Source organism: Eurytemora carolleeae, unplaced genomic scaffold (genome assembly GCF_000591075.1).
Source record: "Eurytemora carolleeae unplaced genomic scaffold, Eaff_2.0 scaffold11, whole genome shotgun sequence".
Classification (NCBI taxonomy): Eukaryota; Metazoa; Arthropoda; class Copepoda; order Calanoida; family Temoridae; genus Eurytemora; species Eurytemora carolleeae.
Genome location: NW_019396030.1, coordinates 763,658 through 774,460, shown reverse-complemented (window position 1 = coordinate 774,460; position 10,803 = coordinate 763,658). Strand labels below are relative to the sequence as shown.

At 33.0% G+C, this 10,803-nt stretch overlaps 1 long non-coding RNA gene across 1 annotated transcript; it reads right to left on the bottom strand.

Annotated features, from left to right (window-relative positions):
* Nucleotides 1-5,924: 5,924 nt before the first annotated feature.
* Nucleotides 5,925-7,462, bottom strand: LOC111696185 (uncharacterized). The gene is made up of 3 exons (XR_002764022.1): nucleotides 7,381-7,462; nucleotides 6,134-6,234; nucleotides 5,925-6,017 (listed from the first exon to the last, which is right to left on the bottom strand). It is a non-coding gene; the product is annotated as an uncharacterized LOC111696185 (long non-coding RNA).
* Nucleotides 7,463-10,803: the final 3,341 nt, after the last annotated feature.

Below are 10,803 nucleotides of genomic sequence, written 5' to 3'. Positions count from 1 at the left end.
AAAGAATTAGAAGAAAATAATTTTGTTTGTGAACACAAACGCAAAGAGTAAAGACAGGAAAATGTCCAAATCCACCAAGTATAAAGCTTCTATTAAAGGAGGTGGGGGGGGAGGTGAAATAACGAGAGGAAAAACTTGATAGTTATCGACAAAAGAATATTTAACTATGGAAGCAAGTGAGAGAGAAAAAAAGAGAAGCTATGTATGAAACAAGCATACCATCATATCAAAAACCAATTAAGAATATAAAAATATCAAAAACCACTTTTAAATACCAAAATATAAAAAACATTTTAGAATACAACAATATTAAAAACTACTTGATCAAAAATCAAGAGTTGAGTACTCCAGTTCAGGAAGAAAAATTGAGCATTGCGATTTGAATGGTGCAACATAAATAATAAGAATACACAAGAGGTAGGAGAAAATAAGGTGATATAATGAAGCAAGGCGTGTTCATTAAAAAGGGGATAGATGTAGGAGAATAACAAAGAGATTTCAGATGGGTGACTACAGACAGTTTAGCTTGTAAAGAGAGCTGGAAGGTAGAACACTGTGGCTTGTGCAAAAAGGGGGAAAAGCTACGGCAAGGGTAGCAAAAGAGGGAAGCGCTTTGGCTAGAATTTGTCTATCATTTTACTTCATAGGGTTTCAGGTCGGTCATTTTTACTGTACAGTATACATTACAATACACAAGTACTTTTCACATGTACAGTGCACGGTAAGTGGCAATGTTTTAAGTGTTTATGAAATATACATACAGAGGGTTAGCCTCAAAGGATTTGACTGTACAGATTTTACCAAGTGTTATTTTTTATTATTTTTATCTCTTATCACTATTATTATTACGTGTGGGTTGGTAAAGCTTTCACATCTAATTAATGTGCTTAATTAGCACTAGCAAACTAAGGTTCTAGACTTTACCTAGAGAAGTTTCCGTCATTACTTCTAAAACCTATACTCTGGACGTCCAGAAGATAATTTCTTGTCAGCTGTCCATTTATCTGAAATAGATCAAACTAACCAAACTCGACTATTTCAGGCAATACTTCATTTTCGTCAAAAATCACTTTTCATTTAATTTTCTTCAGAATTTAGCAAGAAAATTATTAGGAACAATTCTATTAAAATGATTAGTTAGTTTTGAATAGGCTACTGAACAGGTACCAAGAGACTGGATAGTAAAAGGGGGAGGTAAGTGAGGAGGAGAGGAAGGGGGAGAAGGAAGGTTTGAGTTTGCCGCCTGTATCCCCCTGTTGTCTATGGGAACGCTGCTTCACTACTCTAAACTATGCCGCCAGTGAATACGGAGGCTAGGACCCATGCGCCGCCAGAACGGATCTGCTCCGGCCAGCATGAGTTAGGATTGGTCGGGACCCGACTCTCCAACCCTCGTCTTGGTTAGACAGAAGAAAGGGAACTAATTGATGCATTTAGGCATCAGACGGGAACATATAGTTGTATTCAAGGTCGAAATAGACTTAAACAACCCAAATGCAAACTAAAAATCAAGGATATAATTAAGCCTTAGAGATTTTATAATCTTGAAACCCACGACACAGGGTCGAAATTGATTCAAATTGTGTGAGTTAGCGAGAAAGAGATTATATTACAGTCTTTTCAATTTCGATATTTGAAGTATTATAATTTTTAACGTCAACTTTTAAATATTGTCTTTTACAGATCACAAATTGTGTACCAAAAAAGGTTGCAGGTCGGAAATATAAGCTTCAAGAGTGTGTTCTGCATACTTTTAATGTATTTCTTCCTCTAAATTTAAGCCTGTTGAAAAGTCTGAACTATTCTGAAGAAAAAAATATTTGTACCATTTATATGAAATTTAAAGTTACCTGCAAGATTTATTTCTGGGGAAGAAAGTTACAAACTGTGCTTATGTTCCAAACCTTACACTGAGTGTCAGGTTTGGGCACAAATATTATGATCAACGTTTTAGTAACTCTTCTTGTGCCGAGAACAAATATCAATTAAAGAAACTAAACATTTTATTACGCACGACGAGAACAACAAATAACACTAATTACTTCTTTTCTAAAACTTGAACTGCGAATGATCGTTCATTTTCAATTAAACCCCATACCATTTTCGAAACAATTCAAGGTTTTCCATCTTCGTAAATTTCACGAATTCGAAACTTGGACGCGTTCTGGAACAAAAACCAACTTTTGAAACGATCCATAATTTGAAAATAATTCAACAATTCAGAATAAAACGAACTTTCATATTTTACAGAATAACATTAATCAATGAAAATATGTTTATCTTCTAAAGTATTATAAAATTTGTTTGCACATAATACTTTTAAATACGGGAAGTACAGATGATTTCAAGTTTCCTCTATTTTCAATAAAAATTTCCCCGCATTTTTCTGTTCAATTTAATTGTAAGAACAACATAATATTGCTATTAGAAGTTTTTATTGCTTTTAGTCGTTATATTTTGAAATATTTATTTTCATTTTCATTGTTTCATTATCTAAATTCTACTGTATGCGAATTATGTAAATGCTTGAAAATATCATTGATTCCAATCTGTTAGATGTCTCAAAAACGCGACATGTTCCAAAACGTGTTTTGCGCCCAAAATTTGCATTTGCTTCAAAAAATATGTGACATGTTCTAAAACGAAATCAATAATCATCACAAATAGTAATTTATTTGATTATATAGGTTTAATTCTTAAATTTTTGTTATTAAAACGTAGCGTAGCTATAGCCTATTCTGAACTTTTCTTAATTAAAGTATGCAGACGTTTAGCGGCCAAATAGATTTAACTATGTTTTGTAAGATGTTCTTTCATCCTTTTTAATTCTTAACAAAGGAAATGAGTTTTTTGCCACAAACTCAAATTTTCTCATTCCTTTTATCTTTGCATCCCGAAGACTTTTGATACTTTAAACTATAAATTTTGTTAGATTAATAGTATAATATATAGGTTTATGCCATCATGTTGCCAAGATATAGAGATTATAAAATGTGACTTTGTGACAAAACTCAGTTTCTTTAGGAAATAAATTTTAAGAAAAATGTTATTAAGCGTTATTTATTGTTTGGATGTTGCTGAATACCTGTCACCAGTTTCACCAACTTTTTGTAAGAAAAGTAGTTTGAACAAAAAAGTGTTCAAATTGAAAAGAATTAGATGTATTTCAGGAAATCACCGCCTCGACAAAATCATTCAACCATCAAAACTCAAAAATATAATTTTATAAAAAGTTTAAAATTTTTATCGTCAAAAAAAACAGATGTTTGTGGTTGTTTGTATTCTGGACACATGCAGAACTAATCCTACTCAATCTAAAATCATTAAAAAATTCCGCCAAATTATATTCTCTATTGTTTGTGCTGATGTGAAGTTGATAAACCGAGAAGTAGACCTCTAACACAAAAATCTGGACAGTGAATGGAGAACTGGGAGATAAAGTGAACTTAGGACAACAGAGGGAAAATTAGGGGCTGTTGAGAACGTAGTACAACAGCTAGACAAAAACTTAGGACAACAGAGGGAGAATTAGGGGCTGTAGAGAACGTAGTGCAACAGCTAGAGGAAAAACTTAGGACAACAGAGGGAGAATTAGGGGCTGTAGAGAACGTAGTACAACAGCTAGACAAAAACTTAGGACAACAGAGGGAAAATTAGGGGCTGTAGAGAACGTAGTACAACAGCTAGAGGAAAAACTTAGGACAACAGAGGGAGAATAAAGGGATAGAGAACTTAGAGTACAACAGAGGGAGAAATTAGGACAATACGGGGAGAATTGGGATCTATGGAAAATGTAGGACAATAGTGGCAGAATAGGGATCTATGGAAAATGTAGGACAATAGTGCATGGTAGAAAAGGGATCTTAGGAAAACGTTGGACAATAGTGGTAGAATAGGGATCTATGAGAGGACTTTGAACAAATTAAGAAACTACTCGATTCATAGACGCTTTTTAGAACAAAGTCAGCAATTGATAAGACAAGGTAGAACATTTTTTAGAATCAAATCAGAATGTCAAAAGATCGAAGGACTAAATATCGGAGCCATGGTTTAAAATCCCCGAGACTAAAAGGTTTCGGAGCTTCCCTGGGAATTCTCCTTTTTACACTGCAAAGCTTTTACCCTAATGAAACCGATGATAAAGTGAAATTTTGTGGTAACAATACATGTGGAGGTGGGAGTGATGAGGGAATATTACCCTCCCTCTCCCTCTCTTGCAACCTCCTGCACTTAACATACACAGTACACACGTTCTAGTCTAAACACTTGAAAAGGAAGGTTTAATTAGCCGGGGAGTCATCATGACTTTCAATATCGTAGTATTTATCTGATTCCAACGCCCTGACACGTGACTAGAGACATGTGACTTATAGTCTATTTGAATTGAAATAGTTAGATAAAAAGATGAATATTGTTTTTAGGTTTTGGGCTAAAAATCGTATTTTGCATAAACGGAATTTTAAAACCGAGAGATTGGATTTTTGTTATGCGCTAGTTATGTAGATGTGTTGAAATTGAAAGTTTATAGTCAATTCAAACACAAATATGTAAAAATTACCAATCTAAATCCTAATTAATAATACACTTTTTAGTATTACTGACATTTTGTGAGTTTTTTTTACCTTGTTAGATCCTTTATATCGGTATATTATTTTTATTAACGCGGTTTGTAAGGTTTATTTGTTAGGTTGTAAATATATATATTTAATATATATATATATATATATATATAAATCTAATAATATATCTATATAATAAAACCATACATTGGTTTATATGGTTTCCTATAGCCGGCAAAACGGCTGGGCCAAATGGGCTGACATTTTTTGATGGAACCCATAGGCTGATAAAAATACGAATTTTTTTCTTCAAAAATTGATTTACAAGAATTCTACGGGCAACGCATGTATTTTTATGTTATAATATCTGAGTGAAAAAATAGCCACAACCTTTCACCAAAATATCAATTTTATACAAAAAATAACGCTCCATCTCATTTAAAGAATATTTAAACATTTCTATTTATGTTAAGTAGTGTAACCGCAAATACAAATCTGACATAATACCCCAAATATCCTTATTCTTTGTTCCTTCATTAGAAGATTAGTATTTTTCCTGGTTGGGTTCAGGAGCTTAGCGAAATCTCTCCGACAAGAACGGATTATTGAAGGAAAGAATAGTTTCTTTACAAAGAAACTGTAAGTAATTTCGTTCCTTGGAGAGAAGTTTTCACAGTTTTATAACTTTTAACAAAGGTTTAGCAAGATTTGAAAACTAAACAGATTAACATAAACACAAGGATTTCATACTAAAATGTCTTTAACTGTGTTTATGTATCGTATATGACAATATTTGTACAACATGTACGTTTAAGAAATTAAGTACATGTTTATTTGTAACGTATATTTTCGTATGACCGTCAATGGAAAAGTATTTACATTTTCATCAATAGAAATGAATTTATTTGTCTGTCATTGCGAAAGTAACGGGTGAGTACAGGGTGAGTAAAATACAGTAAATCTTTTTTAGCCGGTTTTAAGGTTTAGCTATAAATCAATAAAATGTAATTAACAAAATGATAAAATGTTTTTGGTACATAGAAATATTTTATACAAATCTACAAAAATCACACCAAATTTACAAAGGTGGCAAAATGGCACGTTCATGTGTCCCCTCCCAAAAGGGAGATTTTTTTAACCTTTTTATGCATTTATAAGACTTAATTTTAAGCACCACAAATAACCATGTACTAAAAATATTTTAGAATTTGGTTTATTTTTTAGCATAAAACATATTTTTATTAAAGTTTTTGTTCTACAGCACTAATCCCGTTTTTTACTTACCCTGTATTTATTTGTCCTTCATATCATTGGAAAAGTGTTTACGTACATTATTATTACATCAATAGATTTTAAGTGTTTTATTTATAACCTGACATAGTCTTTCTTACAGAACGGTTTTCCATCTCGGACAAAACAGGTTTGTTTTTCATCTAAGAGGGTGTTACACTCACAGCACTGAAACAATTCTCAGGGTCAATTCAAAAATGATAATGATAACTGATTTCGATAATAATGATAAAGTAATGTTTATTTTTGGAATACTTTTTTAGATGATAATAAAGTTGGAATACCTTCAAACAAGCTGCATGCCAAGATAGGTCTGGGGATACCCGGAGAATAAACTGATCTTGGATCAGACCTCCACAACCAACACAAGTTGCACACCAATCGTCTTGAATAAAAAATATTCAGATTTTTAAATATTTTAAAATTTCTGTGATGTTCAACCCCCTTTAATGATGACTTTTTAATTATTTAGATGTAGATTTTTAGAATTCTTCAATTTTTCTTTATTGTCTAATATGTAAACAAATAAGGTTTACTTATTATAAACATGTCATTTTCTGTTTGTTTTCTGTAATTAAACCAACACAAGGTTAGAACTCGTGCTCAGAAAGAATTAGAAGAAAATAATTTTGTTTGTGAACACAAACGCAAAGGGTAAAGACAGGAAAATGTCCAAATCCACCAAGTATAAAGCTTCTATTAAAGGAGGTGGGGGGGGAGGTGAAATAACGAGAGGAAAAACTTGATAGTTATCGACAAAAGAATATTTAACTATGGAAGCAAGTAAGAGAGAAAAAAAGAGAAGCTATGTATGAAACAAGCATACCATCATATCAAAAACCAATTAAGAATATAAAAATATCAAAAACCACTTTTAAATACCAAAATATAAAAAACATTTTAGAATACAACAATATTAAAAACTACTTGATCAAAAATCAAGAGTTGAGTACTCCAGTTCAGGAAGAAAAATTGAGCATTGCGATTTGAATGGTGCAACATAAATAATAAGAATACACAAGAGGTAGGAGAAAATAAGGTGATATAATGAAGCAAGGCGTGTTCATTAAAAAGGGGATAGATGTAGGAGAATAACAAAGAGATTTCAGATGGGTGACTACAGACAGTTTAGCTTGTAAAGAGAGCTGGAAGGTAGAACACTGTGGCTTGTGCAAAAAGGGGGAAAAGCTACGGCAAGGGTAGCAAAAGAGGGAAGCGCTTTGGCTAGAATTTGTCTATCATTTTACTTCATAGGGTTTCAGGTCGGTCATTTTTACTGTACAGTATACATTACAATACACAAGTACTTTTCACATGTACAGTGCACGGTAAGTGGCAATGTTTTAAGTGTTTATGAAATATACATACAGAGGGTTAGCCTCAAAGGATTTGACTGTACAGATTTTACCAAGTGTTATTTTTTATTATTTTTATCTCTTATCACTATTATTATTACGTGTGGGTTGGTAAAGCTTTCACATCTAATTAATGTGCTTAATTAGCACTAGCAAACTAAGGTTCTAGACTTTACCTAGAGAAGTTTCCGTCATTACTTCTAAAACCTATACTCTGGACGTCCAGAAGATAATTTCTTGTCAGCTGTCCATTTATCTGAAATAGATCAAACTAACCAAACTCGACTATTTCAGGCAATACTTCATTTTCGTCAAAAATCACTTTTCATTTAATTTTCTTCAGAATTTAGCAAGAAAATTATTAGGAACAATTCTATTAAAATGATTAGTTAGTTTTGAATAGGCTACTGAACAGGTACCAAGAGACTGGATAGTAAAAGGGGGAGGTAAGTGAGGAGGAGAGGAAGGGGGAGAAGGAAGGTTTGAGTTTGCCGCCTGTATCCCCCTGTTGTCTATGGGAACGCTGCTTCACTACTCTAAACTATGCCGCCAGTGAATACGGAGGCTAGGACCCATGCGCCGCCAGAACGGATCTGCTCCGGCCAGCATGAGTTAGGATTGGTCGGGACCCGACTCTCCAACCCTCGTCTTGGTTAGACAGAAGAAAGGGAACTAATTGATGCATTTAGGCATCAGACGGGAACATATAGTTGTATTCAAGGTCGAAATAGACTTAAACAACCCAAATGCAAACTAAAAATCAAGGATATAATTAAGCCTTAGAGATTTTATAATCTTGAAACCCACGACACAGGGTCGAAATTGATTCAAATTGTGTGAGTTAGCGAGAAAGAGATTATATTACAGTCTTTTCAATTTCGATATTTGAAGTATTATAATTTTTAACGTCAACTTTTAAATATTGTCTTTTACAGATCACAAATTGTGTACCAAAAAAGGTTGCAGGTCGGAAATATAAGCTTCAAGAGTGTGTTCTGCATACTTTTAATGTATTTCTTCCTCTAAATTTAAGCCTGTTGAAAAGTCTGAACTATTCTGAAGAAAAAAATATTTGTACCATTTATATGAAATTTAAAGTTACCTGCAAGATTTATTTCTGGGGAAGAAAGTTACAAACTGTGCTTATGTTCCAAACCTTACACTGAGTGTCAGGTTTGGGCACAAATATTATGATCAACGTTTTAGTAACTCTTCTTGTGCCGAGAACAAATATCAATTAAAGAAACTAAACATTTTATTACGCACGACGAGAACAACAAATAACACTAATTACTTCTTTTCTAAAACTTGAACTGCGAATGATCGTTCATTTTCAATTAAACCCCATACCATTTTCGAAACAATTCAAGGTTTTCCATCTTCGTAAATTTCACGAATTCGAAACTTGGACGCGTTCTGGAACAAAAACCAACTTTTGAAACGATCCATAATTTGAAAATAATTCAACAATTCAGAATAAAACGAACTTTCATATTTTACAGAATAACATTAATCAATGAAAATATGTTTATCTTCTAAAGTATTATAAAATTTGTTTGCACATAATACTTTTAAATACGGGAAGTACAGATGATTTCAAGTTTCCTCTATTTTCAATAAAAATTTCCCCGCATTTTTCTGTTCAATTTAATTGTAAGAACAACATAATATTGCTATTAGAAGTTTTTATTGCTTTTAGTCGTTATATTTTGAAATATTTATTTTCATTTTCATTGTTTCATTATCTAAATTCTACTGTATGCGAATTATGTAAATGCTTGAAAATATCATTGATTCCAATCTGTTAGATGTCTCAAAAACGCGACATGTTCCAAAACGTGTTTTGCGCCCAAAATTTGCATTTGCTTCAAAAAATATGTGACATGTTCTAAAACGAAATCAATAATCATCACAAATAGTAATTTATTTGATTATATAGGTTTAATTCTTAAATTTTTGTTATTAAAACGTAGCGTAGCTATAGCCTATTCTGAACTTTTCTTAATTAAAGTATGCAGACGTTTAGCGGCCAAATAGATTTAACTATGTTTTGTAAGATGTTCTTTCATCCTTTTTAATTCTTAACAAAGGAAATGAGTTTTTTGCCACAAACTCAAATTTTCTCATTCCTTTTATCTTTGCATCCCGAAGACTTTTGATACTTTAAACTATAAATTTTGTTAGATTAATAGTATAATATATAGGTTTATGCCATCATGTTGCCAAGATATAGAGATTATAAAATGTGACTTTGTGACAAAACTCAGTTTCTTTAGGAAATAAATTTTAAGAAAAATGTTATTAAGCGTTATTTATTGTTTGGATGTTGCTGAATACCTGTCACCAGTTTCACCAACTTTTTGTAAGAAAAGTAGTTTGAACAAAAAAGTGTTCAAATTGAAAAGAATTAGATGTATTTCAGGAAATCACCGCCTCGACAAAATCATTCAACCATCAAAACTCAAAAATATAATTTTATAAAAAGTTTAAAATTTTTATCGTCAAAAAAAACAGATGTTTGTGGTTGTTTGTATTCTGGACACATGCAGAACTAATCCTACTCAATCTAAAATCATTAAAAAATTCCGCCAAATTATATTCTCTATTGTTTGTGCTGATGTGAAGTTGATAAACCGAGAAGTAGACCTCTAACACAAAAATCTGGACAGTGAATGGAGAACTGGGAGATAAAGTGAACTTAGGACAACAGAGGGAAAATTAGGGGCTGTTGAGAACGTAGTACAACAGCTAGACAAAAACTTAGGACAACAGAGGGAGAATTAGGGGCTGTAGAGAACGTAGTGCAACAGCTAGAGGAAAAACTTAGGACAACAGAGGGAGAATTAGGGGCTGTAGAGAACGTAGTACAACAGCTAGACAAAAACTTAGGACAACAGAGGGAAAATTAGGGGCTGTAGAGAACGTAGTACAACAGCTAGAGGAAAAACTTAGGACAACAGAGGGAGAATAAAGGGATAGAGAACTTAGAGTACAACAGAGGGAGAAATTAGGACAATACGGGGAGAATTGGGATCTATGGAAAATGTAGGACAATAGTGGCAGAATAGGGATCTATGGAAAATGTAGGACAATAGTGCATGGTAGAAAAGGGATCTTAGGAAAACGTTGGACAATAGTGGTAGAATAGGGATCTATGAGAGGACTTTGAACAAATTAAGAAACTACTCGATTCATAGACGCTTTTTAGAACAAAGTCAGCAATTGATAAGACAAGGTAGAACATTTTTTAGAATCAAATCAGAATGTCAAAAGATCGAAGGACTAAATATCGGAGCCATGGTTTAAAATCCCCGAGACTAAAAGGTTTCGGAGCTTCCCTGGGAATTCTCCTTTTTACACTGCAAAGCTTTTACCCTAATGAAACCGATGATAAAGTGAAATTTTGTGGTAACAATACATGTGGAGGTGGGAGTGATGAGGGAATATTACCCTCCCTCTCCCTCTCTTGCAACCTCCTGCACTTAACATACACAGTACACACGTTCTAGTCTAAACACTTGAAAAGGAAGGTTTAATTAGCCGGGGAGTCATCATGACTTTCAATATCGTAGTATTTATCTGATTCCAACGCCCTGACA